The 8,207-nt window shown below is 36.5% G+C and overlaps 1 pseudogene; it reads left to right on the top strand.

Annotated features, from left to right (window-relative positions):
• Nucleotides 1-4,468: 4,468 nt before the first annotated feature.
• On the top strand, nt 4,469-5,177 carry LOC132670757 (pre-mRNA-splicing regulator WTAP-like; annotated as a pseudogene).
• The last annotated feature ends 3,030 nt before the right edge of the window (nt 5,178-8,207 follow it).

Here is an 8,207-nt window from a genome sequence, read left to right as displayed (position 1 = left end):
AGGCAAAACAGTTCACTAATTTACACCTCAGTAATTTTGTCAGTGCAAATAAATATAAGGGTAGATCTGCTTACAGCTCAGATATCATCATGACTAATAGGGTTGTAATTTTTAAAAGCTGACATTCTATAGAAAACCTACTTTATAAATGTATAAATATCATTTTGACTAATAGGAAATCAGTTGCCATGGCAGCTTTTTAGGAAATATAATCATTGTCTTCAAAGCATGCTACTTACTGAGGTGTTTTCAAAATGTAGGTCATGTGAAACTGGTGATATTAGACCCCAGTATATCTACTTGCTTTTATATAAGATTTATTTGAGGTATGGAATTCACTCAGGTATGGGGAATGTTTTGTGCATTGAATCTCTTAAAGCCTCCAGAAGTGCCTTTTATTGTTAAAACCTACATTGTAAAATGTACACATCAGACTAAGAATTCTAGTAGGTAGATTTATAATAAAGATGATAAATGCCCATTCTAAATAGCTTTTGGAATGACATAGGCAATAAACTAACCATTAGATATGAGTTAGATAAGCTATGCTTTTCTCAGCCTTTGGATCCAATCTGAATGTGTATGTGCATAATACTTTTATTTCCTTACAATAGTCAGAGGTTCAACAGAGCAATAGCCATAGTTTTCTCTGATTAAAAAAGGAACATCACATCTTCTGTATTGACAACACAGCTGGTAGCTACTATACATTAAATATATAAACTATTTATAGTTTTTCAAAGTAGCAGGTATTTCACAACTAATAATGTGGTGTTCTTACTTTGTATTCCTCTTCTATAGTTAAGGGTAGAAAGCAATTGAACAAGAAAAGCTTTAAAGCCACAGAAGTGTTGCTTTTTAGCATAACATATTTACTTGTTAAAAAGAAATCCAAGTTATTCAGTACCAGCACCTATGTGACAGGCACCATGCTGGGTATTAAGGTTATTATTTAATCACCCCCTACATTAGGAGTACACAGTTGATAAATAAGAAGAAAATTTCAATATAGGCCCAAAGTGCAATTTTGGTACCAATATTGAGTGTTTCAAAAATAACACAGAAAAATCATATGGTTGAATCTTGAATAGATATTATCTAGGAATGCTTCCCTGATATAACTTGTGACTAGCATAATTTAAGGATTAGAGGTATTACTGGCCTGGAATTGGGGGTAGAAAAAAATTGGGAGAGACATAAAGTTGTAGGTAGAAGGAGGGAGAAATCATTCCAGGAAAAAGGAATAACATATGCACAGGGTAAATTGTAAGAGAAGTAAGAAAAATTGGCATATCTATATATAATGGAGTGGTGTTCATGGTTCAGTCTATCTAGTACAAGAATGTTCTCTTTGAGAAAGGAAGTCAGCGGTCAAACTCTGACACAGGTTTTGAACTTTTTTTGTTTTTTCCCAAAGTCTTGATTTGAAATGCCTTTATCGATTCTGCTAATATTTTAGTTTATTCTGTGTTTCTCAATGAATGTTTTGCTGATAGACATGATTCCTTCATTTCTGTTTATCTGATTCAGTCTCACCAAAGTCTCACAGTTGGTGAGGGTGTTCTCAGATCTGACACCACTTTACTTATATCATTCCATGCACTTTCTTGCCTAGAAAAAGCTATTCCAATTTTCTTCCAAGAATCTGATGAGGGCTTTTCTCCCACAATAGGGTGCTAGAGATGGTTTTCTCTATACATGCGTGTGTGTGTGTGTGTGTGTGTGTGTGTGCGCGCTTGTACATGTGCGCGTGTGTGTGTGTGTGCGTGCGAGAGAGAGAGAGAGAGAGAGAGAGAGAAAGAGAGACAAATACCTATTTGGATCATTGCAGAAAATAACAGATTGAAAGCAATATTGCCAGAAAGCAGTGCCAAAGCAATTAGGAAGAAGAATATTGAACTCCTCTTTCCAGACCAAGGATTAGGAGAGGCATATAGAGAGACATGAAAGAAATGGGTAATTAGTGGCTACCTATAAAAATGTGGAATATTAATAAGTCCATAATGAAATCCCAAAACTGAAAATGCAATTATAACTTGCATTTAGCCAGGAATCTTGAATTTAATAGATTTTTAATAATTAGGCCCTGAAATAGATGTATCAAGATCAGCTTTATATTTATGATATTCAGGAAGAAGGACCTGTTTTGCTGAGCAAGTTATTATTTACAGAATGTGAATAATACAGAATGTGAATAATTTTTTAAACATGTAAAAAATTATGTACCCCACTCTTTCCCTTCATACATTATAATGATTACCGTACCAATAATTCAATATTATGTTAGCTTGTGCTTATTCTATTAAGTTGTTTGAAAGTGAAATGTGACAAGAATAAGCCTATATTTTGTCAATGAAGGTGTTGTTGATTATATGAGTTACCAAATTTTTCTAAACTTGATCGATTTTTAATTTTAAAAATTTGGTTCCATTTCACATAATCCTGCTAATACCTTTGCATGACTATTTCTGAATCCAGGGGGGTTGTGAATATGATAAATAAACTATATCTTTCAGTATTTTTTAAAATATTGAAACAGCAGTGTATATGCTTACAAAATTTATGTGAATTACTATATGAGATAATATTTTATATATTTATGGAAGGTGAAATAAAATTTCCACCATAAAGAAATATTTTCCTAACCGTAAATATTGCCAGCTAACCAACAGGGATTGAACACCATGTTGGAACAAAAATAGTCCAGAACCACACTTTCAAAGTTGAGCACCTGCTGTAAAATAACCATCTGTGATTAACTGTAATTTAATTATGAATTCATTCCTTTTGTGTACACTGGAAGGATCTCATAGGTCTTCCCCAGTTGGTCAACAATCAACCTCTGGCATTTTGTTAAGGAAACTTGAATATTCTCTCAATAGCACCTGCTAACTCTATCTCATTGCAAATTTTGTAAAGAGCTTCTGGGATTTTATGGCGGCATTGATAGGCAAATAAATTATTAAACTTGGAATCAAAAGCTCCATTAATTAATCATCTGCCTTAGAAGGCTGATGCCCTCAGCTTTAGGATAAAGTTGGTGTTTACCTTCAAGTCATATGGTAACTTCAGATATTTAATGGAATAATTCAGGTAGTCAAATACTTGTGACCCATTTTAATATTTTATAAGAAGGATTTTCATCCTTTAATCCACAACTATTTACTTAATTGTGGTCTCCCTTTACAGGAATTAGATTGTGATAAAATTAAGGTGCTACATATTTAATCTTTGCATTGATTACTGATTGCCCTTTTTACTGCATATTTTTAAAATATCATATTCTTATATTACAAAGTTTCTTCATTAAAATATTACTGGCCCAGGGGCACCTGGATGGCTCAGTCGGTTGAGCGTCCGACTTCAGCTCAGTTCATGATCTCATGGTTTGTGAGTTCAAGCCCTGCGTCAGGCTCTATGCTGACAGCTCGGAGACTGGAGCCTGCTTCCGATTCTGTGTCTCCCTCCCTCTATGCTCCTCCCTTGCTCATGCTCTGTCTCTCTCTGTCTCTCAAAAATAAATAAATGTTGAAAAAAAATTTAAATATTACTGGCCCAAAGTTTTCTATCTTCACAATAACCACGAGGTAAAACCAACTTTCCTCTGACCCAGATCACCTTCTGTAATGGCAGAGTGAAAAACTGTGCGAACTCCCTCTAAAACAAGACAATATGGTAAAAGAATTGCAATTACAGTTTCAGAAATCAAAATCCCCTCTCTATTTCTAGGTAATCTGAATAGATCTATAACGAGCAAAGAGATTCAACTAGTACAAGAGAGAGAGTGTGTCAGAGAAGAGAGAGTGAGAGAGAAATCCAGGCCTGGATGAGTTCACCAATAAATTCCTCCAAATATTTTTTAAAAGACTTAATAGCAGGGCGCCTGGGAGCCTCAGTTGGTTAAGCGGTTAAGCGTCTGATTTCAGCTCAGGTCATGATCTCACAGTCTGTGAGTTCGAGCTCCGCATTGGGCTCTGTGCTGACAGCTCGGAGCCTGGAACCTGCTTCAGATTCTGTGTCTGCCTCTCTCTTGGCCCTTCCCCTGCTCATGCTCTGTCTCTCTCTGTCTCAAAAATAAATAAAAACGTTAAAAAAAAAAGACTTAATAGGAATCCTTCACAAACTCTTCCAAAAAATAGATAACACTTCCCAACTTATTCTATCAGGCCACTATTACTGTGATATGCAAACCAGACAAAACTACTACAAGAAAACTGTATTTCACTGAATGGCAGAGAGACCTGCACATAAAGTGGAGTGCCAGGGCTGCAGCAGAAAGAAGAGCAGGAGGGTGAGGAGGGTGGGAAGGGGGGTGGGTCGCGGAGAGTGAAAGGGGGAGGGGCGCAGGGCTCTGAGAGTGGAAAGGGTCAGGGGCTGGTCTGGAGGCCTGGGCTGCAGTCCTGCAGCATGGCCTTGGCCTCTGTGAGTAGGCATCACAAGCAAGGGCTCTGTCTAGAGAGGATCCAAGATGACCAAGGAGGAACCTCCCCCAAAAGGTTTGAATGAAACATACTTCAAAGTTATGGCACTTGATGAGTTAATTCTAAGATGGAAACAATATGAAGCCTAGGTCCAGACTCTGGAGGACAAATACACAGATCTTAATTCTAATGATGCAACTGGCTTAAGGGAGTCTGAAGAAAACCTGAAGCTCACTGGGAAAACATCCTTGTAATGAGACTACCAACCAAGAAGAGAGATAGATGCAAGAGTGTACTACTCAAATCCAGTACCTCAAGCAAGCCCAGAAACCTAGTGATGCCCAACTGGGATCAACAAGGATAGACCCAGGGATGAACTTGTTTTTTCCTAAAAATGAAAAGTGAACTGTAATAGACTGAAGACAAACTGGAACAAGCCCAAAATGAACTGAGTGACTAGAAGTTCACACCTGACAGGTAAACAAATCATACTCCCCTGTCAGGATTTGGCTGAAAACCCCCAAAGAGAAAGCTGTGGTGGGACAGCCAAATACTGGTTTCCACACCAAGACTCAGATTTCTTGAGCCAAAAAAAGCCACATTCTTATGCTATCCAGCTTGAAATGGTTAATATAAAACTGACCAAATGAACCTTGTGTTTGAGCTTTTTTCTCTACCCTCTCCCCTTGTTTCTGAGGCCTGATGGCATGGGACTATTCTGAAGAAATTGCCACCTCTGAAAACCCCCCCTTCTAGGACATGTAGACACCTGAGAAATGTACTGTTTGAAGAAAATAGAGGAAGAAACCGAAGTCTTAGGTCTGGGGCACACTGTATCTTCCATTTAAAGGAAAGAAACATAGAGATTTAAAATCATGAATTGAACATGTAAAATTCCGGTAAAATGTAAAAATGGGATATGCATCACTCTTAACCTGAGCATAGTGACTTAGAGACGCTTTATATCAGTTTTGCCAATAAGGCTGTGGACTTTGTGATTCAAATTGACTTCTGGGTCAAAACTCAAAAGAGGTGAATTTTGCCTTAAAAGCGTATATTTGCGGGGCACCTGGGTGGCTCAGTCAGTCAAGTGTCTGAGTTCAGCTCAGGTCATGATCTTAAGGTTCCTGGGTTCAAGCCCTGCGTCGGTCTCTGTGCTGTCAGCTCGGAGCCTGGGCCTGCTTTGGATTCTGTGTCTCTGTCTCTCTCTGCCCCTTCCTAGCTGGCTCTCTCTCTCTCTCTCTCCCTCATTCAAAAATAAGCATAAAAAATTTAAAAGAAAGGGTTTATTTGCTAAGAACAAATGTTAATAGTCATGAATCAAATAATAGATGTCAGTGCAAATAGTTCATATATTTAACCATTTAGTTTGGAGCTCTATATTACTTTATTGAGCCTTAAGTCAATGTCGTTTTAATCAATGATTTGTTCTTTGAATGGTTGCTAATGTTGTAGATAATCTTATTGAGGACTGTATGAACATATAGATGTGGTGTCAAACTTCAGGTTGAAACTGTTTGAAGCATTATAAAAATTCATTTCACTACTAGATTGTGTAAGGATACTGGCTGTGATGAGACTGTTTTTTTTTTTTTTCCTGTAGTGAAATTAGATCCTCATTCCATTCAACAGGCACATTTTGAAAGAGCATTGTTGTTGCTGTTAATGGAAGACTGGGTTTCCTTCATTGTATCTGGGCTTTTGTATTGCATTCTTGATATTAAATTAAATATGCCTTGAAAAAATACAAGAAACTACAAGATAAATATCCTTTATTATTACAAATACAGATTATCATCAGTAAAATACTGACAGACTGAATCTAGCAACATATAAAAAGGATTATACACAGTGATTAAGTGGAGTGTATCTGAGAAATGCAAAGTAGATTTAAGATACAAAAATCAATCAATGTAATCCTATATATTAATAGAACACATGATAAAAGCTATGTGATCATCTCAACAGATATGGGAAAAACATTTGAAAAGTTCTGTGCCTTTTCATGATAAAACTATTTAACAACTAGGAATACATTCGAATCCTCCAAGTCTGAGAAAGTAGTTTGTAAGACATTCACAACTAACAGGGTATTTAATGAAGAAAGGCTGAATGTTTCCTCTTAAAATAAGAAAAAGCAAAATGATGCCCATTTTTACCTCTTCCACTTAACATTTTACTGAAGATTCTAGCCATGGCAATTAGGTAAGAAAAAAAAATAAAACACATCCAGATTATAAAGAAAGAAATAAAACTATTTTTATTGGTGGGTGACCCAATCTTGGATATACAAAATCCAAAGGAATGCGCACACACACACACACACACACACACACAAATTATCTGAACTATTAATGCAGTTCAGCAATGTGGCAGGATCCAAGATTGATTTACAAAAATCAGCTGTTTTTTATATGCCAGCAATTAACAATTTGAACATGAAATAAGGAAACAATTCAATTAATAACAGCAACAAAAAAATGAATAACTAGGAATAATTTTAACAGGAGAAATGCAAGGCTCACACACTGAAAATTTCAAAGCATACTGAGAGAAATTAAAGATATAAACAAGTAGAAAGACATCCTATGTTTCAAGTTTTAACACTTAAATGGCAGTTCTCCCCAAACTGATTTATAAATTCAATGCAATTCCTATGTAATTCCTGCTAATGTTTTGCACAATTAAAAAACTGATCCTAAAGTTTGTATATAAATTCAAAGGACCCAGAAAAACCAAAATTATCTTGAAAAAAAAAAGAAAAATTTGGAGGACTCACATTCAATTGATACTATGAAGTTACTATAACCAAGACAGCATTGTACTGGCAAAAGGACAGACATATAGATCGTGAAGTAGAATTAGTCAAGAAATACACCCTATATTTATGGTCAATTGATTTTTTTTAACTTTTTTTTAACGTTTATTTATTTTGAGACAGAGAGAGATAGAGCATGAACGGGGGAAGGTCAGAGAGAGAGGGAGACACAGAATCTGAAACAGGCTCCAGGCTCTGAGCTGTCAGCACAGAGCCTGACGCAGGGCTCAAACCCACGAACTGCGATATCGTGACCTGAGCTGAAGTCGGATGCTTAGCCGACTGAGCCACCCAGGTGCTCCTATGGTCAATTGATTTTTGACAGAGGTGCCAAGACAATTGAATGGGGAAAATAGTTTGTTCAACAAATGGTGCTGGACAACCAGATATCTACATGCAAAATAATGAATTTGGACTCATGCTTCACACAATACACAAAAATGTGCTCAAAATGAATCCTAGACCTCAATGTAACCGTTAAATATGATAAAAAATTAAAGTAAGCATAGAAGTAAACGTCTGTGATTTTGAGTTAGGCAATAGTTTCTTATGTATGCCACCAACTGCAAAAGTGTCAAAAGAAAAACATAGGTAAGGAATTCTTACCAGTCAATAATAAAAGACAAATCACCCATGGCACCTGGGTGGGTCAGTTGGTTGAGCATCAGACTTCAGCTCAGGTCATGATCTCACGTTTCATGAGTTTGAGCCCTACATTGGGCTCTGTACTGACAGCTCAGAACCTGAAGCCTGTTTCAGATTCTGTGTCTCCCTCTCTCTGCCCCCCACCAACTTGTATCTGTCTATCTCTCTCTCAAAAATAAATAAAACATTAAAAAAGATCAATGACCCAATTCTGAAATGGACAAAAGATTTGAATCAATAATTCTCCAAATAAAATATATAAGTAGCTTATTTCATTTACCATAATGTCTCTAAGGTCCAACCAGACAGCACATGTTAGAATG

The sequence above is a fragment of the Panthera onca genome, chromosome C1 (genome assembly GCF_046562875.1).
Source record: "Panthera onca isolate mPanOnc1 chromosome C1, mPanOnc1 haplotype 2, whole genome shotgun sequence".
Classification (NCBI taxonomy): Eukaryota; Metazoa; Chordata; class Mammalia; order Carnivora; family Felidae; genus Panthera; species Panthera onca.
Note: the sequence above shows the minus strand (reverse complement) of the source record. Positions and strands in the feature narration are given on the sequence as shown.